The 24,003-nt window shown below is 47.9% G+C and overlaps 1 protein-coding gene and 1 long non-coding RNA gene across 2 annotated transcripts in view; one reads left to right on the forward strand and one right to left on the reverse strand.

The window, feature by feature from the left end:
• The window catches only part of LOC135386310 (uncharacterized), a 532,914-nt gene that overhangs the window by 39,947 nt on the left and 468,964 nt on the right, over positions 1-24,003 (forward strand). The window lies entirely within an intron of this gene.
• LOC135370249 (uncharacterized) lies at positions 21,805-22,615 on the reverse strand. The gene is made up of 2 exons (XR_010415270.1): positions 22,546-22,615; positions 21,805-21,985 (listed from the first exon to the last, which is right to left on the reverse strand). It is a non-coding gene; the product is annotated as an uncharacterized LOC135370249 (long non-coding RNA).

Raw genomic sequence — 24,003 nt, forward strand, 5'->3', positions numbered from 1 at the left:
TGGCGTTGAAATGAAGAAATATGTCAGACATTCGGCCCCAGCGGGTTTGTTTTGTTTCAGTACCGATTTGAAATGTATCTGATTTGATTGCGCAGGTATGGGCGACCTCCCTGGAACTCCAAGCTCACTTGTCAAAATAGTGTGTTCACTAGGTCGTAATGAATACTCTCAGATGTCATGACAGCAACGTTTGAACACCCACACAGTGCGCAACGTCGGCCTCCAGAAAAAGATGTGGTAGGGGGGGGGGGGGGTTGCGCTCTTGCCTCCCCCCTTGAAGCGCTTTTCCCCCTCCCCCATTGGAGAAAATCCTGAGAACGCCCATGTTCGAAGCATCCTGGCACCACTGGAAAATTTGCACTCCGCGTCCCAACCTTTACCTTTCAGTAACACCTGCAGCTGCCACGGAGACATTTCATTTTCTAATGAAGGAGGTGGGTTTCATCACTTGTGTTTCTCTTCTTTTATTTGTATACCCTTGCTATTGCTCGCTATTGCTTGGAGCAACCATGCCTGAATGTGTTTATCAAATCAAGTGCCCTTACACTATTGCTTTAACAATGTACATTTAAGCAGCAACAGGTGTACGGCAGCACATTTCGTGTGTTTTGTGTAAGGTGTGCATTTAAATCATGGTTCAGCTGTTGTATTTTGTCCACAAATTTTTAAAAGGTGTTCTTTCAGAACCTTCAAGGGTTACATTGAAGCAGTGTCATGTGTGTAACAGCACATTGTTTTTCTCATTTTTGTGTAATGGAAATCAAAATCCTTCAGCTGCTGTGGTTTCATCACAAATGATCTGTTCTTCCTCCAGAGGCTTGAAGTATTACATTCAAGCAGCATAGTGTGTCAAACAGGATATTCCTTTTCTCAGCTTGAGGTTCTACGCAGTTTCAGGAAAAAGTCTTCCACGTGGTGCATGTTCACATCAATGGCAACATTATATAACTTTGCAAGAAAGGGGCGTTGGTCGGGTTACACAACTGGGACACTTTGTGGTGCAATTACCCTCCATTGTTAAACGTCAAAGGAAGACTTCGGCCAAGTAAAATGACGTACAATGGACAGCATAGCGAACGCACTATAGAAACTCAGAGACGGCAATAATTTGCGACTACCAAACATGTCAGAACGTTTGTCTCACGTAATGAACGGATCGAACTTTATTCTACCATATCATTCTTCAGAACCACCGTTCATTGATGTTACATCTTACTATATTTGAAGAGCGGATAATGGATAGATAATACTTCTCGTACTTTCGCATGTGATCGAAGAATGAAAATGGAACAGAGCCCCGACATGACGTGGAATAAACCCAGCGCACGTGCCAGAACAACAAGAGAACAAAGACCTGTGGCCTACATTGAACAGCTGCACTTTGTCATCGTTCAGCGCGTGCTATATGCAGGACGATGTAATCCTGGCATATTTAAAGGGCAGACACAATCCCACGCACAGAGGCACTTCTGCGCATGCACCACGACTTGAGAATATAAAAATCGTCCAGTCACGCGCATCGACGAAAGTGCGAAAGAAAGCCCCATCTGCCATGCCTGTCGTGGCAATACTCGTCACCATTATCTGTGCAATGGCCAGCGGCAGTGAGCGACCAGCTGCCGTCAGTCCTATTCTTCAAGAGTATCAAGACATCGGTGAAGTGAGTACATGTACGATAGTGATAGGTTTGAGTCTTGTAGTGTGTCAGGTACATGTGTTAGTCAAAGAGTGACGGGGTTCATGAAAACCTAACGCAATACGGAACAAGGAAGGTAGAAATAAGCACACCACAGGCTGTTAGTACAATAAGGATAACTTAATTTGCTAAACACTCACTCACATTCTACTTTATTCGACTACAATTGATGTACATGCATTTTTTAAAGTTTCCTTTGCCAACGCGCAAAAATTCGTTTTTGTTTACAAACTCCTATCATCCATCCACAATCGGAAGTGTCCTGTCAACCTTTGGATAGATGTGGGAGAGGCAAGCTATCGGAGCGAAAGTGTCTGCTTCTGCAAATACCAGCGTCATGCCAAGCACACATCCATGATCTGGTTTCAGTCACAGCCGCTTCAAGATGGCCACGGCCGACAATGATCGCTAAGGTGTCATGCAGGTCTGAAAAACTCACCTTACTGGGTCAAATTTGAATTTCGAAACGTGGGCTTCCTCACACATTTACATTTACGGTTAGTTTTTCTCAGGACCCTTCTAATACGCTATACACAAGGTATGTATATTTTGCTTGGAGGTTGGAAACCGACGTCCAGAAAGTACGTCTGTATTCAGAGTAGTTCCGACTGACGACGATGATTTTCTAAAGTGTACGTGCTGTAACGACCATGAGTATATAGTGAGGTCCAGTTGCAAGGGGGTCGGATAGAAGTTCTAAACAGCGGCTGCTCCCGCCCAGAAACACACTTTTTTCACACTTTACGTTGAAAGAATCGCTGGATCCCCATTCTTTGGGTGCTGATTTTTTGTAAAAAAGAGGGTCCTGAAAAAATGTCGAGCTCAAAGTTTGATGTCCCATTTCCCCGTAAAACTCCAATTTAATTGTTAAGTAATGGATTGTTAGCAGTTGGTCGCCCATAATAGTGACGTACTCTCTTTGATAGAATGTCCGCGTGCCCGTATAACCCATTTGCCAGACACGGCATCTATATGTTGCTCTCATACCTTTTCTCATTATAAAATCAGTAGCGCATAAGAGACACCCTACAGCAGTAGAGGATCACCCATGGCGATGAAACTGCCCATTCATCATCTCGCAATAAAGTTGCTGTTGTTGCCCTACAGCAGGGGTGCCGAAGTGGCGGCCCGCAAGTCGCGGCTGGCCCGCCTCGTGTTGCAATGCGGGCCGCGTGGCCCCCGAGCAGAAAAGTAAGAAAATCGTCCCAAGCTCCATGCAGTTTATATTGCATTGGTTGGTCATAGAAAGCTGTTGCCATTGGACGAACGGGCCAGTTGGTACATGACGACAGCGAAGACGACGAGAGTAACACAGAGACAGATAGGGAACGTCGAACTTTCAACTTTAAATCATAATCAACATTTAATTGTATGTTTGTAGGTTGAAAGTTCGACGTTCCCTGTCTGAGTCTCTGTTACTTTCGTCGTCTTCGCTGATGACTCTCTAAACATGCCCCTGCGTCGCTTTTATTGGATTGATATTACTGGTACACACCAAAATTTCTGAGCAAAGCCTACGTGACCAATTTGTAATATTGGTGCCCTCAATGCCACCAGAAGGGGACCGGTTCAGTCGCAGGCTTGGTGACCTCCCGAGTGAAAGACTCTTCGAGTTCAGGATACCTGAAACGGGATTTCTTGTATAATCGTTTCCTGCAGCTGTGGACAACGTTCCTGATGGCAACTTGCAAATGGAACTGGTTGATCTGCAGTGCGAAGTACCGATATCGAACAAATTCGCTGAAGTTGGAACGGCTTCGTTTTATTCTTACGTTGGACGAAAGTATCCGAAGAAACGTATGTTGTTGCAAAGAAACCTGTCCATGTTCGGTACAACAGACGTCTAATAGTAGTAATAATTCGTGGCTCTATACGCCGGAAGACAACTGTATCAACATAGGTCTGCGAGCAGGTGTTTTCCGCTGTGATGAATCTGAATAAGTCAAAGTTACGCTCACAACTCACAAACGAACACCTCAACGTGGCCTTTAAGATTGCAACTGCGCAATCACTTTCACGATGTTGACCCAAGTTAAAAACAAGAGGTGCCAAGTTCCCTCAGCACACAGCAAATAAAAAAGATTGCTGACTATGTGATTCAGCAACGCAAATATATATGTTTTATGTCATCGTAAGGTGTGTGTCGCGTCATCTATATCAGCAACAGGCTACACCAAACCCGTGGCATGCGGCCCGCGTAGTTCCTACATGGCTGAACCCGGCCCGCGGACAGGAATGAGTTCGTTACCCCTCCCCTACAGCATAATGTAGCACTTAGCCACACTAGACAGTACGTGTAGCACATAACGTTCATTTTTATCTGTTTGTAGCAGCTTCATAACGCGTGTTCAACCGGAGTCACCGTTTACACTTAACCAGCCAAATACCCAGTCCTAAACACCATTCTAGCGATGCCCGTTCACAGTTGCTCGACAAGCTTCATCTGGCACTCTCTTCATAACTACCGTGCCTTTTGAATGAGACCTGTTTTTTCGTGTAATTATCTCATTGGAGAGCACGGTATTGATACTGTTTCGGCAGTGAGAAGTAATGATGATGATGTTGGTACTTCTGAGGTTTTAGGATATCTGCATTACTTCATAGCTTACGATGCGCCGACCCAAGGTATATATCTGCATCGTTTTTGTCACAGAGAAATGAATTCAGGGGTACCTGCTAAGGACTTGTTTCAATTGGCAAGCAACACGACACACCTATACAGCCACTTGCTTCATAAAAAGTCATCTCCTACAGGATAACTTCGCCAACAAATCTAAATTTATTTCTAAGTAGCTTAGGCGGTAGCTTAACGGTTCTCCTCCATAACGAAATGCCCCGCTTGCTCAAAACTGCTGCTTGTACGGTCATCAAACTGCGAAAACACACGTCGGAAATGAGGCACATCCTTCACATTTGGATGCTCTTAAAGCAAACGCGTGAAAATAAAACATGTTATTCGACTTCCTTGTGTGCTCGGCGTTCGTCAGCATCTTGCATGCCTTGTCCATTATTCATTTACGAAATACATTCACCGCTCCGAGAGAATGCATTATAGAAAAAGGTAACATTTCCTTGAGTTTGAGGACCACACAATACCAAGAAGACAACACAAGATTCAAATTGAGTCTCGTGTTGTCCTCTTCGTAATGTGTGTTCCCAAACTCCAGGAAGTGTTACTTCTCTCTACAGTACACCAGCATGCTTGCACCATTCTCATTTGCTCATCGTATGCATTATGTTGTCTCCGAGTATAGTTGATTGATGTAACATGGCGTTTGACGCCCATAATCCGTTTGATAAATTTTTAGGATTCGATTAATGAACGAAGCGGGCGACAAAGAACTTTTCAGAAATGAGTTGTGCATAGTACACAAAACCGCTTTGGTTCTTGCAGTGCTTCAAGAAGACAGAAATGTATTATTTTATCTATGGCAACAAGGAAAACCCTTTCGGATATCCATGCTTCTATAAAAAACAACTCTGCCCGCTAAGCAATGGTGTAGTTCGATTCGAAGCCCGGTACCTACAGGATGGTAAACCGTAAGTACACTTCACATGCATAACTTCTATTTCGATATACCCTGCAATTCGCATAGTCACAAGTCGAAATACAGCCGCCTGTTGCGGCGCAGTCTCATGACAAGGAAACTAAATGAATGTAGCAGGAATAATGTTGTTTTGTTCCGTCTTTGCAGAACGAAAAGAGTGGTAATAGACCCGATAGACAAATCACCAGGCTACAATGCTACAAACATTGTCAAATTTCCACTTGATAACTGTAAGTACTGTCTCATCTCAAATTCTCAGTTGCAGTTCGGGGTCGTGGCGGGGCGTTCGCAGTAAACTAAAAGTCTACGAAAAAGAAATATACATCCTGCGACTTAAAATTTCATTGGTTTGTGTCTACATGATATTTGATTAGGTGGTGCTGATCACTGTTTCCCTATGGACGAAAAAGGGTTTTGTCCAGCCATGCCCGAGGGTCTCAGTCAGGAGTCCCATCAAATACCCTTAATCTGCATTTGCTGTGCTCCGATGAATTCAATTCGAATATCGCCGCACGCCCTCGTCAAGGCTCTCAACACCGTGGTGTGGTGTGGTATTCGCTGTGACGGAGTTCTGGGAACTTGCTCGCTGAGGACACTGAAAGCAATTAAGCCGAGCCCCCGTTGATCCGCCGTCCGCCTTGAAGCCCTTCGTCGCCGACAGGGACTGGTATATTACATTATGCCGGAAAGTTGTACTTTTGTGCCTATGATGCACATTCTAACTTGCCAGAGGGCGACAAGCTTCGAGACCCAACGGCAGAAATGCATATTGTCCGCCGGTGCGCAGTGCTTTGCACGTTATGGTATTAAGAAGGAGGTTTCTACCGGATATGACCCTCAGTTTACATCTCACCTCCATTAGTTGGCGGCACAGAGTAATAACCTCGACGGGACACTTTATTCTTCCTTTTCCGTGTCTCCAAGTTATCGAAATGGACTAACCGGCGCCGTTAGTATTATGTCTATATACTTCTCACCTATTTCTCAACTTCGCCTAGAGGTACGACTTCATGCACATAACCTGGTCCCGCTTTCCCTCAGTCAAATGGGCTAGGTGAAAAAAAATGTTCCGGTAGTAAAGCACGTCTTAAAAGAAAGTACGAACGCCATACAATATTTCTGGCTGGGATTGCTGGCTCATCGTTCCGCACCTCTTGAGGCCGACGGTTCTCTTGCGGAAGTAATAATGGGAAGACTCGTCGGGGGGGGGGGGGGGGGGGGCTCCTAGGCAGCTTTTTTTGCGGGTACCCCTTCGCCTGTACATGTATGGATGACAAACTAATTCGGAATCTGAACCTGAATCTGTGTGAATGAGACTCCCGGGTATCCGCAATCACGCCGAGCTTCTCGTAATCAAACATAAACAGGGGCAGCGTGATCATGAGCTCAGCACTGCACGAGCCTGAATTTATGAGCCTGACCCGTCCTGGAAGTCACGAAGACTTACCCAACCCTGGCTGACCCGGCTGCCGAAACTCAACCCGGCTCGGCTCGTACCCGAGGCGACGGACGCTTACCCGACCCTAGCCAGACCTGGGCGCCGAAAACTCAGCTCAGCCGAGGCCCGGTCCGCAGTTGCATAGGCATATTTATAACGTCCTGAGTTCAACAGGTTCAACCGAGTCGAAAAACTCATAAAGCAACGTAAAATCACACACACACACATGCAAAGCGCAAGCGTGAACCGGTTTGTATTCCTGTAGACAAGACGTGAAGCCGGCCGAACAAACCAATATCACTTTGTAGGGAAGGGCTTACAGTATACCGTACATGGACATGCATATAAGCCGTCCTTTACGCTGTCCCGTTTAGCAACATGGTGGTGTACCGCGCCTCTGTCTACGCGCACTACAGGATTCTGTCCGCGGTGCACGCCGCAGGGACGGCGCAAGAAGGCCAAGTCGGTGGAAGGGGCCATGAACTTAGTTGCTTTGCTTTCAAAGCAGATGTTGAGGATGAAATAACGTGAAAGAATGGCTCTAAAAAGCACGGTCCGGCTCAGACCCGATACCTTTCAGACTCGACCCGCGCCCAGCCTGAGCTCACCATCATAACGACTTTCGGGCCCAGCTTTCGGTACACGGGCTGGGCCGTGCTCGGGGTTTCGCACTACCCCGGCTATTTGCAGTGCTTTAATCGTGAGACACTCACACCGCTGAATCAAGGTGAGATGGTACGGGTGCAACTCAGCAACGGCTGGCCCTCCAATGCAACACTCGTATGGCCACTACGTGTCCCACGAGGTCCAACCAGAAGCACAACATGTCCATGTGTCAGGGGCTGTTGAATCACTACGACACTGAAGGAAACTGCTTTCCCTGAAGGAAACAGCTAGCCCGTACTTGGCCCCTTCGGGGTTTCATCTGTTCGGGCTCATGAAGGACGCATTACTCGTGTAATGTTACACTCACATCGGCGCCTTTACTGCAGCTGTAAGAAACTGGCTGAACTCAGTTTGGAAATATTTTTGCAAACGTGGCATTTCAGTGTTTTCTTCGGCGCTGCAGAAAATGCATTGCCACTGGGGATGATTATGTGGAAAAAATGGTGACCTGCAGCTAAAGATTATCTAATTAAATGCTGTAGGTGTCGCTCCTATATACTTTCTACTCTTCTCATTAAAGGCAAGGAGGCATTACTTTCGGAGCAACGAGTAGCTTCAGAGCCCATCTGGCAAGACGTCCAGATGGGTTGTGGAGCCGCTGCAGCCAGAAAGAGCAGACATCCAGATAGAGATTAAACTTCTTGAGATTGAAGATGATCACTTCTTCTCCGTGACGCAGTAATCCCGTTCGGGGTGCGGTTTGCAAATTTCACTGGAGAAAGAATATGATCATGTTCCTGCGGCTGCTCTAACTTGGCACACTTAGGAATGAATTATCTATAAAAAGCAACCATACTCCTAATCGCTGCAAGCCTTTTACATTACCAGGAACCGGAAACTCCATGATAGCCTTTAGCTTTGATCGTCAGGACTGATGCTTCTTCCGTCCACCACAAAGCCGAGTAGGCTGATCCCGGATGATGCTGTGCGGGGTTTTATGGATAATCCCACCTGCATCATCCTATCAAGGGCTATTTCCAGGTGGTCGTGGCCAGGTGATAGGAAGGCGGGGTAGTTGGTATTCTGACAAATCCCATTCAAGCAGCAAGAACAAGGGACATAAACACAAAGATAAGCAGTTGTGGTGAGCAGTTCATTTATGTATTTACGTGTGAACCTTGTTTAAGCTGCTTCACTGGGATATGTTGACGGATAATCTGCCGTACAATCGCGTTTGGGACCCAGGACCACATGAAACGCCCAAAAAGCGCTGGGGCGTTAGAATTTCTCCGGTTTGAAGCATTTCCCAAGAGCAGCTTCTAACAAGGCACGTTTATGTACGCTCCGAGGTCTCGGATTACAACGCCAGTGCCTAGCTTGCCCGCGTCCATCCTACGCTGTCACAGAGACGACGAACCGGGTTCCTCCGTGAAAATGTCGTTCCAAACGCACCGGCCCATCGTCTACGACCATCATGCACAATATCTGAAGCTACTGTATGGCCTGTGCGATGCTATTGTTGGACTGCTTCTATTGGAGTTCTTGCCTTTTGCTCATGATCAAGTGATTGCTACTGTCATAGAGCTCGGTGAACATATGCCTGCCTCACACGTCGACTACATCGTTTTTGATCGGCGCTTACAGTGTAAGCATTAGTCTCTTGTAGTTGGGTATGTCTTCCAAGTCGTACTTTCTACAGCTTGTTCACTAGTCATGTCTCGCTTTTTGTAATACATCTCCCTATGCGTACTTCGTCTTCAACTTCTCCGTCTTGCTCATCATCTAGCACACTTGAGAGAGTCCATTTGTGACTCATTCGTGCACCACGCAACGAAGTCTGCCAAACACAACGATTCCAACTCCGTGGGCCTCTACTCGTAGCGGTGTAGAGAGAATTTCGTCCAAATGTCATTCATAAGCATCATTGCACTTCGGCAAGCAATGGCCTTCGAACTTCGTCGGACGAAGTCTTCTCCCATTTGCGACACAATGTATCGTTATGTTCTCCTGAGCTAACCCTAATTAGCGAAGCTATTTTCCAACGCGCATGCACGTGCCATGAGCAGCAAGTGTTTTTATTTGCAACGCAACCATATGTCACAATACAGAAGCTGGCTTCCGAAACAAGCCATGGTAGGTCAGTATGCCTTGGTCCGTAAGTCAGAGCTTTTGATACAGAACTATCCTGACGTTCCATTGGAACCGTCTAATGTTCCTAAACGTGAATGCATTTATTTAACGCAATTTTCAAGCACCCATGACGCCGCGTCAGCTTGCTTGTAGCCTAAGGTGGACAGGGCCCCCTTACTCTCGCGACGCGCCCTCTTTACCCGTTCCCTCGCAGTTTTCAACAACGAGAGCCTTGTGCATCGCGCCACCACCACTGCGAAGAAACATTGCGCCGGGCGCTCTCGCTGAGTGTCTGCACTGCGTATGTTCGCGTGTTGTCGCACACAGACACTATAGTGCAGTGAGACAATAGCAGTATTTCATGATTCACTGCTGACGCTGATGGCATTAGGAATTAATGTGTGCTCCTGTCACATCCGAAATGGAATCGTCGTCGTCATTCTGCTGATACGCTATCGCATAGTTACGTATAAACTTAATTTTCACTTTTCCTTCCCCTTTTCGTTTGCTTCTTGCAGGTGACAATCCCCGGTATAGAGCTTTCCTCATCGCATACATCGAATGTGGCCGGTGTCTCGTTGCAATTGTACCTGACCTCGGTCGTAAGTAAAAGTCGATTTTTTTTTCTTTATCACGCTTTATTTCACAGGTATGTGCTGCATTTCGGGTGTCAAGTTTTTATCCTCAACATACTTTTTTAATACAGTGAGAGCAGCACTTGTGCCATTTTTGCATACGGGTTACGCTGTCAGTCGGACATGCTTCGGGAAAGAGCATGTGACTACTGCACGACGTACTAATTACCTAAAATGTATCGATTAACTTTGTAATCAATGTTTTAGCGAAAATGCGAGACAGCAGAATTGGAGGCAACTATTATTTGCACCAACCCTCTATTTGAAAACCTGAACGAGATTTTATTTCGAGATATAAATCGTTAAAGTAGGTAAGAAATCCTATCTGCAGCTATTGAGTTGAGGGTGTAATAGCTGTAATATTGTTCTTCTACGCTTCGTAATTCCATTTACAAGTTTTTGTTCCGTACTCGTCGTTCATAACTGGCGCAGCGTTAATACAAAAACGCACTTGTTTCGGATACGGGCGAATAGACGTACCGCCATTAAGATACCTCAGAGGTACACGTAACGTCATCTGCTCTAAGTCGGAGAGCAGTCTAGAAGTATCGAGAAAAGGTGACGAACTTACACGAGTTGGTAATACGGCCTAAAATGTTGGACAGAAATTGTGGGACCGAGCAATATGGAACCGAGCAACGCGTCATTCGTTTGACGTGCCCTGTTTTCTACGATGTGGTGCAATTCACTTTCTTTCTGCCTCTAACGACGGCGGCGACAGCACACAGTGTAGGCATTTCGTCCACAAAGCACGCGGGCACCTTTCTTTCTTTCTGCACATGCTTTCTGTGGTAAAGCCAAAAATGTGACGACAAGAAGAAATGCTACCGAGAAATACGTGATCACGTTGAAAAACAGTGGCGGACCCACCGACCACGGAGCCGAGCTGAGATATAATCTGAATTTAGGGACTTTAGAATTAATAATTTAGAATTTAGGGAATTCAGGGAATTTAGAAAAGAGGACGAATTGAAGTAATGGCTAGTTGCAGTTCCGCTATCGTCCCCAAAATTATTTAATTAATAAGTTCATGAATGAATATTAGATACTTGTTAGCGATGAAAAATGAAATATGAAAGTCAATGAAAAGGTTAGCCAGCTGTAGGACTCGAACCCACTTCTTCTGGATTGCCGGTCCAGGGCTCTACCAATTGAGCTAAGCTAACACGCCTTCTCAGCGACTTCCAGGGTGCGTCATCTGAAGGGACAAACCAGCCACTCTCTCTCACTCATCCTCCTTTCACTCTTACATTTAGCTACATTAGCTTAGCTCAGTTGGTAGAGCCCTGGACCGGCAATCCAGAAGATGTGGGTTCAAGTCCTACAGCTGGCTAACCTTTTCAGTGACTTTCATCTTTCATCGTTAATTGAGGCTTTGTATGTATTTGTCCCTTCTGTGTTGTTCCAGCCTCAGAACATCAGTTCTTTCATGTTATTTCATTAGATACTTAGTTGTGCTGTTTTTACATGTTATTTCCCACAGGATGTCTACCTCTGAAAACCGCATCTAGGTAGCTCTCAAAAAGATTGCCCTTTCGTAAACATTCTATAAATCATAAAAAGAAAACACCCTGTTAACCCTGAATACTACACGATGTCATGGAAAGCGCAATATTGGAACTCGAGGATGTATCCGTCGATTACTCGTCCCAGTCCTCATAACTCATGACTTCGACACATGAGACCTACACTACAGGCTCTACGACTCTACTCCATGACATAGCACGAGGACGCAAGCGTATGGCTTTTGTATGTGTTTGTGTTCTGCATTACACTATGGTATAGTAGTATTGTTTACTATTAAGAGCGTCCGCCTTCGAATGTGTCACGTATGGAGGTCTGATCGCGCCCATCTTGAGTTGCTGGACTTAGTGTTTGAGTGTGACATACACTTGACTTAGTTTGATATACACTCTCCGGGATCATGTATCAGGTCTATTGTATGTGACCCATGCGAAGACATATTTCTATCGATCTTCGCAGCGAGAACTGTATAAGAGAACTTTTGTCAAGGTCACGGCGTGGTTTCCGACTCTTTATTTGGCGCGCCATTGGTTGGTGCATCAGCAAATGGGAGAGCAGATAAAAAAAGAAAGGCGGCAGTTGTGCGGGGTGCGAGCGCAATCAAAATACCACTATCAATACTGAGTTTCAGTGCATCATCTGCTATTGGCTTTGCACACGTAAGGGATAGTGTTGGTGGTTCTGCACACGCGCAAAACACGAAGACAGCTTCGCGTGTTGCGCGGAACCAGCACGCTATCTCTTACGTACGCAAAGACGATAGCGTACGGAGCATTGAAACTCTATAATATACGCTATGGGGTGACCACGGAGAGTGTGTCTGCCGTGCACAAATTGGGAGTCCCAGACTCGGCGCGCCGCTGCAGCTGTAGTACATCGGAGGAGAAGCAGACCAACGGCTTCGTGAAGACAACATGACCCAACAGTATGGGAACACAAAGCGGCTGCGATGAGACGAAGCCGAGAAGATCCAAAAGTTAGGGAATGCGAAGCGGAAGCCAAGAGACCAAGACGGGAGAACGAACAAGTACGCAAACACGAAGCCCGGTGGCCCTTAAATGTAAACGGTCCTATACACGTGGCATTCTTTAAAGCGCCAGGAGAACGAAGGCGAAGCACATAACAACATACGCAATTTCAACAACGTCTTTGCTGCAGGACAAAGGATTCTTGTATACAACCTGGCTGCAACACCCACTGCCTTGGAGTTGCAGCGAACAAAATCGTTTTTGTGTTTGACGACGCAAACAGGACGTTCCTTATCTCTATTGACCAAGGGAGTCACAGACTTCAGCTGAAAATCGCCCCCAAAACAATCTGGACGTTGTGCTAAGAAGTAAATTTCTTTAATCCTTTTAATTTTGCTGCAACACCCAGATTGTAAAGAAGATTCCTTTGGCGGAAAACGCTACACCGGACAGATAGGCAGACACATAAAAGAGAAGATAACGTGAGCACTCGTCCAAATTCAAAACTGACATAGGCACCTGTCAGAACACTGCAACATTTGCCGGTGAGCTGCAGGTTTTAGTGATAGGGTCACAATGGGATAGTACCGGAATCAGTGGGAAAGGTTGATACTGGAAGCATTCTTTATCAGTGAGCAGAAGGACAGATGTGTCAACCTATCATCAATAGCATTGGGTGACGGTGAGTCAGCATTTTGGGGTGACTCTTTGAAACCGCATAAACCTGTTGTTCAAAGTTGCATTTCTGTTGTGCCATTTGTCTTGGTTTCCCTGGCGCTTTAAAGACGACGACGTAACGCATTAACGTGTGTGCTTGAAACGAATTCACGCCCGTCGCAGTTTGCACTGGCAAACGCACAGTTTACGGAGAAGCTTCCGAATCATGATTATGGATATCTTTGTAACGTCTGCGAGAGACTGTGGTTTCGGATAGGCATGGCCAATGCTACTTATATAACAGAAGGCCTCAGTGCTATTTCAACTGACGTCACGCAGGTGGCCCTACTGTGGCTGTTGGGGATAGATAGATGTGAGGTCACCTAAAGAGCAAAGAACAGAAAATCTCCCTCATTGAAAATGTGGCAGCCTGTCCAGGAGCCCGATCCTCAACTTGCCCACACTATTGCCTTAACTCAGTTGCTGTATAGGGTAGCGCGCCTGTAGGTGGGAGGAACGATATCAGCGGATATCGTTCTGCCCTAGCGTTGGAATGCTGAGCGTTAGTCCGGCGCTTGTTCGACGGCGCTGCGCGCCACCTGGCTGGGACGTTTCTGCCTATTCCCCTAACGCTTGTTAAATGCACCACTTCGCCCGAGATTCGCCACGAGCTCTTGCGCGAGCCTTAGAACACAGCCTTAGAGCGTGCAAACTTTAAATGTAACGATAACGCTTGCTGTGTGAAAGCACACGATGGGGTTCGGCGTGCGTGACATTATTGAAAGTGTTCTCATGCGTTTTTGCTAGGTAGATTGATGTGGCGCCTGTACGCGTGCAACACCGCCAACTGTTGCGCGTGGACGATGCAGTTATCGCTGGCACTTCTTCGTACATGTTTGGCAGAAGGCGTTATTTTTTTGTTTTTAATTATGTCAGATGTGCGAATCCTACTGATCCGGAATTACTTGCGTGTGTGCGCGTGACGGGAAGCAGCACTTCTGCAAAGCGCGGGAGGCTGACATAGCTGGCTGAGCTGTCCTCCTACTTCTGTAACAGTCGTTCCATTACCCGCCAGTACACAGTAAACCGTAAATAACACGAAATTGAAAGCCTTGTATCAGAAACGGACAACGGAAGGGAAAATACTGCTATACCGAAAATGAAAACGACAACGAAAATACGTCCATTACCCGTCTCTGTGTAGAACTAGGACATGCTGACAAGAAGAACAAAAAAAAAAAAACAAACTGCCACTGGTAGATTTTGTTATGCATTTATGGTGATATATGTGTTGGGTGCCGCCAGCCCTGCCAAACGACAACGGGTGGAGAGCCCTTCCTCGGGTGATGCCGGCAATCAGCAAGACATGGATGTTTCTGAGAACACCATGGACACTTCGGTACCGGCCGCTCCCCAACAGACAGATGAGATGAACGACGCCAACACCGCCACTTCGCTTCATGACCTGTTCACCACTGTCACCTACTGGAAGAACCGAGCTGGTGATATTCCCGTACTGCTTCGGCCAGCATCTAGTGACTTCTCTTTCTGGAAGGTCAATCCTAATACAGTCGCTAGCGAGATGTGCCTCCTAGACCAACAACAGGTTATGCACTACCGTTTCCATCAAGATGATTCTCTCTTCGTCTCCGTCCAGTCTGAAGCGGCTGCGAGCAACCTTTTGTCAGCTCAGGGTTTAGCTGGATTCCCTGCGTTACTGTCAATACCTCAAGCGTACGCCGGAAATATGGGCAATTCATGCTATACCTAAAGAGTACTCGAATGACGATCTCGTGCTCTACCAGAAAGACGCAGGGGTTATATCTGCAAGGCGACAGGTTCGGCATTCCATGACAGAAGATGGAGTGTGCTAGCCCTGTTACGCACCGTCATCCTAACGTTTCAACCCACTATCCCTCTCCCACACCGAAGTACCCTCGGATTTCAGCTCCTTCAGCGCCTTCATAGCTCATGAATACATAAAAGGCCCCATGCGCTGCTATAACAGCCAACGATTTGGCCACATTGCTCGAAATTGACGAGGTGCTACTAGGTGTGGCATACACGCTGGGCCTCACCCCCGACCAGACTGTAACAATAAGATAGATCCAACGTGTGCTAACTGTAAATCCGATCATCCTGCATCGTTCTGTTTATGCCCCGTGAAGACCGCCGCCACAAAAGTACACCAAGGTCGGATACTACGACTTCCGTCTGCCACTGTCACGTCTGGTACAAAAACACGACTTTCCTGCACTCTCACCTCGGGGGGGGGGGTATATGTTTATTCACACGACGGAGATGTCAGCCAGGCAAGTGCGGGCTTGCTACTCCTTAAAAAATAAAGAGAGAAAAGAGGAAGAAACAGGTGCGGGAGAAGACGCGATGGGAACGATGTGCTGCGGGCGGTGAGGCTTGCCGCCTGTGCTTCAGAGGGCGGTCATCATTTCTGTGGCCTTGAGGTACTCGAAGAGTCCCTTGGTAACAACCCGTTGCCCAGGGCGCGAGACAGGCCCGATGAGTGTAGCGAGCGAGAGGGGGTGGTGGCCCAAGGCTTGGAGGCCTCGGGCGAGGGCGGCACGGGGCGCCGAGAACGTCGGGCACGTTAGCAGAAGGTGGGCTACGTCAGCGATGGCGCCGCAGGCATTGCAGTTTGCGTTGCCGCGTCTGCCCATCTTGTGCAGCAGTGACGGAGTGTAGGCGACGTTAAGGCGGAGGCGATGAAGGAGGGTTTCCTCGGCCCTGGCAAGGTGTTGGGATGGGTAAAGTTGCACATCGCCGGTGTGACAGAACCAGCAGACATTAGAAGACAGTTGCCATCGTCAACCCCCAAAGCTGTGCCTTCTCTGACACTTTTCTCTGCGGTACTCGCAGCAGTCAAGGCAATTGTCTCTGCATTTCCTGGTGCGTCGCAGCTGCCCGAGGTTCAAGCGCTTCTGGCATTGGAGGCATTATCTTAACCCCACGAGGGAATTGTATAGCAAGGCCATAACAATGCAGTGGAATCCTCGCAACCTACGTAACAAGCTTCCTGATTTTAAATCTCATTTACAACAGTACAAGTTTCCTTTCATAGCTGTATGCGAACATGGCATGGATGCTGCACATCGCGTTAACATGATGATGAAAAGAAATGTGTTAGCCTCTTGTGGACAATGCTATCGAGCCCCTTCGTGGTTTTAATACGTCTTAGCGACAGGCATTCCTACCACCTACCTGGAAGGAGACATTACTTGTCCCAATACTGAAACCAGGCAAACCCCGAAATGCCCTATCCTCCTTTCGCCCTGTGAGCCTGGCAAGCTGTATGGGAAAACTGATGGAGAGAATGGCTTCGCATCGCCTCGACTGGTGGCTCGAAAAGCAACGTGTGTTCCCCTAAGAAAGGTCTGGATTTGGTCGCCACCGAAGCTCCATGGATCCAGTTCTCCACCTAGTTTCTACAGTCCAACATGGTCGTCCTCATCGGCGGACCGTCGTATTGGTTTTCCTGCTGATCAAGCGCCCATATGATACCGTCTGGCGCATTTGTCTGCTGCACGCCTTGCGCTTTTTTTTAGTATCAGGTCGACTCTTCAGCTGGCTCAACGATTTCTTTACGGACCGAACTGTCACTGTCCGCACATCCCACGGCCAATGCCCTAAGTATTCTGTTCATCAAGGCGTACCCCAAGGAAGCATTCTGAGTCCTACACTCTTTGATGTGGTAATGGTAGGTCTAAAATCGATAGTTCCTCGCAAAGTAGCATTCTCTGCTTATGCCGATGACGTTGCCCGTTGGAAAGTAGGCAAGTCACGACCATTCAGCGCCGTTTGCAGCTAGTCATAAATAATGTTCATCTGTACCTCACACGGCTTGGAATGGACCTTTCGACGGAAAAGTGCGTCGAGATCCCTTTTACCCGCAAGGCTATTTGAAATTTCCCTCTTTGGGTTGGTGTAAAGAAGCTCGAACCTGTACGTTCCCATCGCTTCCTTGATGAATCATCGACTCGAACCTGCTCTGGGCTCGCCACATTCAGCACCTTGAAACCAAAGTGCAGCGATTGGTTTCGTGCAGTTCAACATCTTTCTGGCCTAGGTTGTGACTGTGATCAGCGACTGAGGGCGGCTGTGCTGTACAGCCTCCCAATCTTGCACAGGATTTCCACAACATCGTTAAATACCCTACGAACCCTGTTTGCCCGAAGCCTTCGTCGCCGACTTGGAGTTCCAAGAATGGCTGAGACACGGCAAGCCCTGGCTGATGCTGATGAGCTCCCACTGGAGGTTCTCCATGAGCGTGAAATGCCTTGACACTACCTACGTTTGTGTGTGCACGTTACCCGTCACCCACTCCTCAGGAAAATTCGATACCGTCCTGAAGGTAATTTCCACTGCCTGGGTCTGGGCCGCGCTCGGGTTTCAGCCACCGGGTCCGGGCAGGATACGGGCTTCACAATGCCGACCATGGTCGGGCACGTACGCGAACGTATTTGACGAGACTGGACAGCTGAATTTCAATGTCACATTTTTTTCATTGGGTATGGTGTATCATAGTATTCTCATCAAAGAACTATCACTTTGTTATATGTGATCATTCTTATTTCGTGTAATGGGTCTGGATTTAACACGTGGACTCACACACATTTGGGGACGTTTGGTGTGGCGGTTCCGCTGAGCAAGTCCCGCACGAGGGACAGTTAGGTTAGGTGTTGGGACATATCTCGTTCCCGTGAGAGTCCTCTACGTGGGTCAGTTAGGTTAGGTGTTCTGACATATTTCGTTCGTGTGAGAGTCCAGCGTGAGGAGGCGTGGCTGATGATGGAAACAGTCGGGTACAGGCTGGGCCGGTGCCGGCGGAGTCAGGCTCGGGCCGGGCCCGTGCTGAAAATCAATAGAAGTCGACAGGCCCGAGCCAGGTGCCGGTCGTAGCAGCCGGGCCTGGCCCGGACACGGGCCTGAAAAGTAGGTTCGTGCAGTGCTCTAATTCGTCATCCCATCCGAATGCGTAGTGGAAGGACGTCTACTTTCGCATCAAACCTCATCCACAGCTGCGAAACTCTATGCCATACTTCTCTTTCTGCAGCACATCGTTGATTTTACCAGACGGGAATCGGTCGCGTTCACTGACTCAACATCTGCGCTGCAAGCAATTGAAAATTCTAGCACCTGAGGCTCATCCGCATCGTTGGTGATGGATGTGTTAGTGGCTTACAACCTCGTCTACGAAGCAGGGCACAGGCTGGTTCTCCAATGGGTTCCAGCCCATTGCGGTGTCGAAGGGAATGCACAGGCCGACAGCGCCGCAGAAGCAGGGCACAGGCTGGTTCTCCAATGGGTTCCAGCCCATTGCGGTGTCGAAGGGAATGCACAGGCCGACAGCGCCGCAGAAGCAGGGCACAGGCTGGTGCTCCAATGGGTTCCAGCCCATTGCGGTGTCGAAGGGAATGCACAGGCCAACAGCGCCGCAGAAGCGGGTCTCTCGTCTCGGAGACGGACGAGTATTGCGCTGCTGAGAGGAGATCGTCGTTCCGTACTTCGACTCCTCGTGACGCCCCTGGCTACCCGCCAATGGACGACGAGAGAGGTGGTGGGCCTCGTTCATCGCCTGCCCAAGGGAGCGGTCGATAGTGAGCTGGTTTGGGAGGACGAACTGGGCGCCCTTCCGATAGCCTGATTGGGTGTAACGGGAGGAGAGCGGTTACGAGGAGTTTACCCAGCGCTCACTCTCCGCATGCCTCGACAACAAAACTTTGTAGAATAGATATTCGTGTCTGAACTAAAAACCCATATTACACGAAATGCAAGAAGCAGAAAGATCAGTAATGCATAGACACCTACCCAACACATACAACAACAACAACAATTTTATTGCGAGATGATGGGGAGTTTCATCGCCGGGGGCTATACTCTACCCCATTGCTGGCAGAGATGCCGGGAATGAAATAATAAGCCCTTTCACAAGAAGGATCGAAGTCCTATGGTATTCATACAGGTGGAGAGAGTTTTGAGGGCAGAGCGTTGGTGGGCTGGATGTGACCAGGGACCAAACAATTTTGTGAGGGGGATAGTCTAGCTCGTTAAGCGATCCGGAGAGTACTTTCCGATACACAGTACATTCGTTGAACTATAGTTCTATAGTTCATCGTATGCGCCTCGATGTGGTTTTTACAGCGCGGTGGGATTACCGTTTGAAAGAAGTTCACTCTGCCCTAACTGCGGTGCTGCAGAAGGTGTAGAGCACATTCTTCTCCATTGTGCACACTACCAACCTCCGCGAACCGTACTCTCCGGGTCTCCTAACCAGCTAGACTATCCTCCCTCACAAAATTGTTAGGTCCCTGGCCACATCCAGCCCACCAACGCTCCGCCCTCAAAACTCTCTCCACCTTTATGGATACCATAGGACTTCGATCCTTCTTGTGAAAGGGCTTATTATTTCATTCTCAGCATCACCACCAGCAATGGAGTAGAGTACAGCCCCTAGCGATGAAACTCCCCATCATTTCGCAATAAAGTTGTTGTTGTTGTTGTTGTTGTATGTGTTGGGTAGGTGTCTATGCATTACTGATTCTCTGCTTCGTGCATTTAGCGTAATATGGGTTTTTAGTTCAGACACAAATATCTATTCTACAAAGTTTTGTTGTACCTACTGACTGCCTGGTACAAGAAACCGAGGGCCGTCAAGCGAAATGCATTTCACTTTTCGTCTGAACCACACCGTTTCTCACACATGAAAATAAACTTTTCGATTTCGAAACTTCAAACATCAAATTTAAAGACAGAAACAAATGCTACGTTTAACTGCTTATTGTGATGTCCTTATTCATAGCAATGGCAACTGGATTAAATCACGAGCCCGATCTTCAACTTATCGTTATCCCAATAACACACGTGAAGTGCATGACTTCGCCCGTGATTCACCGCGAGCTGTTCCGCGAGCCTACCCAAACAGCTTTGCTAACATAAGTTCGCTGACCTTGTGGAGGTACATTACATTCTGCTGCGACTTACGTTGCGATTTTGAATTATGATATGCAAGTATATAACGCTTCGTACTATCGCTAACATATTTCAACTTTATTCTAATTACAGCTGATGCCTGCGTGATGGTCGTGGGTGACCCGAATGTTCCTCCGAGTCGCTGCTGTCTCTACACCTACGCACTGTTCTGTGGCAGCACCAAAATTCCCATCTATGATACGAAGGAATGTGCCGGTGTATGAATACCTGCAGTGCCTTTGAATGTAAAACACACATTTCGCGGTCATGACGATAGGCTACATTTATCCAATTCGGAAGATCAGTTGATTGAATTCCTAATTGTTTCGATTGGCGTTGTCTTACGACACTTGGCGGTAAGAAACAATCGCATCACGGACAAAATGGATGAACAAGGTATAATGTGTTGGTATACGCAAGCAAGGTCTTCGAGTTTCTCGTTCAACATTTTCTGCTGGGATAAACGTCAAAATAAATTGTTCTCCTTTGGACATAAATCAACATTGCAAATTGGACGCTTTCTCTTCCTTGGAGCAGTTGTAAAGGACGCTGTAAAAAATCACACGTTTGCTCGTTAATGATGGACGACGTTCACCTGATGTGTAAGACACCGTTTAAAGGGGAAAATGGTTAAAAATTTGGCTGTTCGGTGTAGCATACTTTAAAAGCGATAAAGACCCCGTGCCAGCACGGAGGTTTTATCGCTCTTAAAGTTTAAAGGGGCTTTGAAGGTCAGGAATGAAAATGTCGTGCAATAAAAATCGAAAACGATTCCCTGTGAAACCTTTCCTTTGAAATCCCAGGAGCATTCAGCCACGTGGACAGGCAGATCGCTCGACGAGGAAATGCATCCAACCAAGCTTTAACATAAATGTTTCGTTTCGGAATTACGGTGTGCTGTATGCCACGCGTTGTTGGAGAGTAAAAGTGGTCGTAGCTGACCTGAAGCGAGATATGTTCTATCTGCACACGCTCTAGAATCCGAGGTGATGCTTACGAGTGCCTGTGGCAGAGTGTAAGTGAATTTTCCTTTGTCTCTCCTGAGAGAGACGTCAATATCGCGTACGTTCTATAAGGTGGGTCTCAGAAACATTACGCCAAGTCCGAAAAACATCTCCACTCCACCACATTGAGCGCGAGAGAATGTTTAAATGAAAACCGGCACCGAATTGATAACGTTTGTAGCGTCCACCATATGTCAGGGGCAGTGAGCGATGAACATGGGAAACAACGAGACAGGGAGCAACGTACTGGTGGTGGTGTGCTCCTGGCTGTTGAAAACTCTTTGAGACCCATTAGTGTAACTTCGTCTGTTACTGATCTTGAAATGGTTTGTACACTCTTTGCGACATGTATAATATCGTTCTCATAGGTGTGTGTTCTCGTCCTCAGTAGTAAGTACTGACCACGTTTATCCGGAAACGCACATCTTCGTCTGGACGCCATTAATTAGCAATTAGAGCTAATTGGGACCCCCCACATTAATCAGCACCCTCCAGGGAGCCATCACACTAATTGGGGAATGTCTATCTCGCGTCCAGACCAGTTGTGCGTTTCCGGATAATCGTGGTCATAAAAAATAAAAAAATAGGCAGAAAATAAAATAAAAAGATAGAAATAGAGTGGAGAGAAACAATTTATTCGAAAATCAACGATGCCGCGGCGAAGAAGCCGCTCCGCAACACCCGAGTGACCAGCGTCCGCCATGTTGGTAGTTTGCACCCAGCAGTTGCAGAGATCGACGACAGGTGGCCACTTAGTTGCAAGGCATCACACCAGATGGCGCCACCATCATAGCTCTAGACGAGAAAGACAGAACAAGATACTAGCGGCAGGTAAAAATGACAGCACTGCTAAGCAAGTCTAGGCATGCGAGAGAAAAGGTCTAACCGCTACTGCTAAAACAGCACGGAGAAAACAGTACACATCGGGGAAAAAGGCTTACGGGGACGATCGCTTAGGCCTAACCTCAACGTCACAACACTATGCAGCTAACACAAGGCGGGAACCACTGGGCACACATCGCTAAACATGCGTCAACACGAACAAAAGGCTTGCTCACCGCAAAACAAGTCTAAACATGCGAGAAAAGGCTTAACACGAGCGCGGTCAAATCACTCGTTGGTCACCACTAAACACGGCAAACATACGAGGAAAGAGGCTTACGGGGGCGATCGCTTAGGCCTAATCCCAACACTACGCAGCTAACACAAGGCGGGAACCACACATCGCTAAACATGCGTCAACAGGCTTGGACACCGCAAAACAAGTCTAAACATGCGAGAAAAGGCTTAACACGAGCGCGGTCACCGCTAAACACGGTAAACATACGGGAAAAGGAGCGCGTCAAATCGCTCACCTTTTCCCCCGCGGCAACTTCCAGGCAGAAACTGAGCGAGCGCAGAGAACACACGTCTGCTCTCTACGAGATCCAGCCAAAAACTGAGCGAGCGCGCGGAGCGCAAGTCCGTCTTCCGCGACAGCCCGAGAGAAACTGAGTGAGGCGACGCGCAGCGGCCGCTATGGATGCGCGCGCGCCCTCTGCTCCACCAGTCCGCGCATGCGCGCGCGCGCAGCTCCCTCTGCGCCGGCCGCGGGTGTTTTCGGTTTCGGCTCTCTGCTGCGCGCGCGCTCCTAGCGGCGACGGGTGGCTTCTGAGTTTCACTTTCGTTTTCTTTGCGCGCGCGTTTATCTGTATAAAGGCAGCGCGCACCGCGCTCGCGTCATCATTCTGACCGATACGTGGAAAACGCCATGTGTGGTTTATTCTCCTGCGCTTCTCGTCGTCGCAAGGAAAAGAAAAAAAACTTCGCGAATTTATACGCGGCATCGTGGAGGAAGCCTTTCAAGTCCACCGTCTGGAATGGTTGCAAGCACGTCAAGAAATGTGTCAGGACAAGATGAAGACGCTCGACCGCATCTTAGCGCCGGACAGACTGGCGAAAAAGAAGTCCAACTTTAGCCTGGACAATCTGTATTGGGAACGCAGTTCCGATGTAGAGGACGACGACGAGGATGTGTAAATAAAAGCGATGCATTTCTCTTCGAGTCTCAGTCTCTTCTTTCTCTTCGTGAAACGTGTACGCACGCAACATGTCTTCCCCCGAACCTTTTCGTTTCCGTCATCCTTTTCGCTGTATCTTAAGCGGTCCCTCCATGTGCGGCAAATCTACGTTCGTTGCTAACGTGCTGAGGAACCTGAACGACGTGGTAGACAAGCCTCCGTCACAAATATTCTATGTGCAGAAATATGCTTCGCCGAGCATGCAGGACAAATTCGGGGACTCCGTAAAATTTACCAAGGAGCTACCGCGAGAGTGGGACACGTCGTGCGCTACGCTGATCGTCGTCGACGATCACATGACCGACGCCGGTTCCTTGAAGGAGGTGACCGATCTTTTCATTCGGGGTTCTCACCACGCCAACGCGTCGATCTTCTTACTCGTTCAAAACATCTTTTTCGACAGTAGCCATTTTAGAACAATATCCTACAACGCCAGTTACGTCGTCCTGTGGCGCACCGTGCGCAGCGTGCACCAGATGGAACATTTCGGCCAACAGCTATTTGGCAGAAAAAGCGCTATCTGTCTCAGCAGCGAGGACAGGGCGTTCTTTCGTCGGTGGTTCCTCTCCTGCTTTCCGCCGTGTTGAACCTTTTCGCCAATGGCCAAGAGAATTGAAGTGACCACCTCCTCCTCCATCCGAAACATTCTTTCCTCGAAGGAGAGTGACGACGTCAAAGTGAAACTCATACTGCAAGCACTGTATCGCATACTCAAGCAGTACGGATTTGACCCCTACGACAATAAAAACAAGG

Source organism: Ornithodoros turicata, chromosome 1 (assembly GCF_037126465.1).
Source record: "Ornithodoros turicata isolate Travis chromosome 1, ASM3712646v1, whole genome shotgun sequence".
NCBI lineage: Eukaryota > Metazoa > Arthropoda > Arachnida > Ixodida > Argasidae > Ornithodoros > Ornithodoros turicata.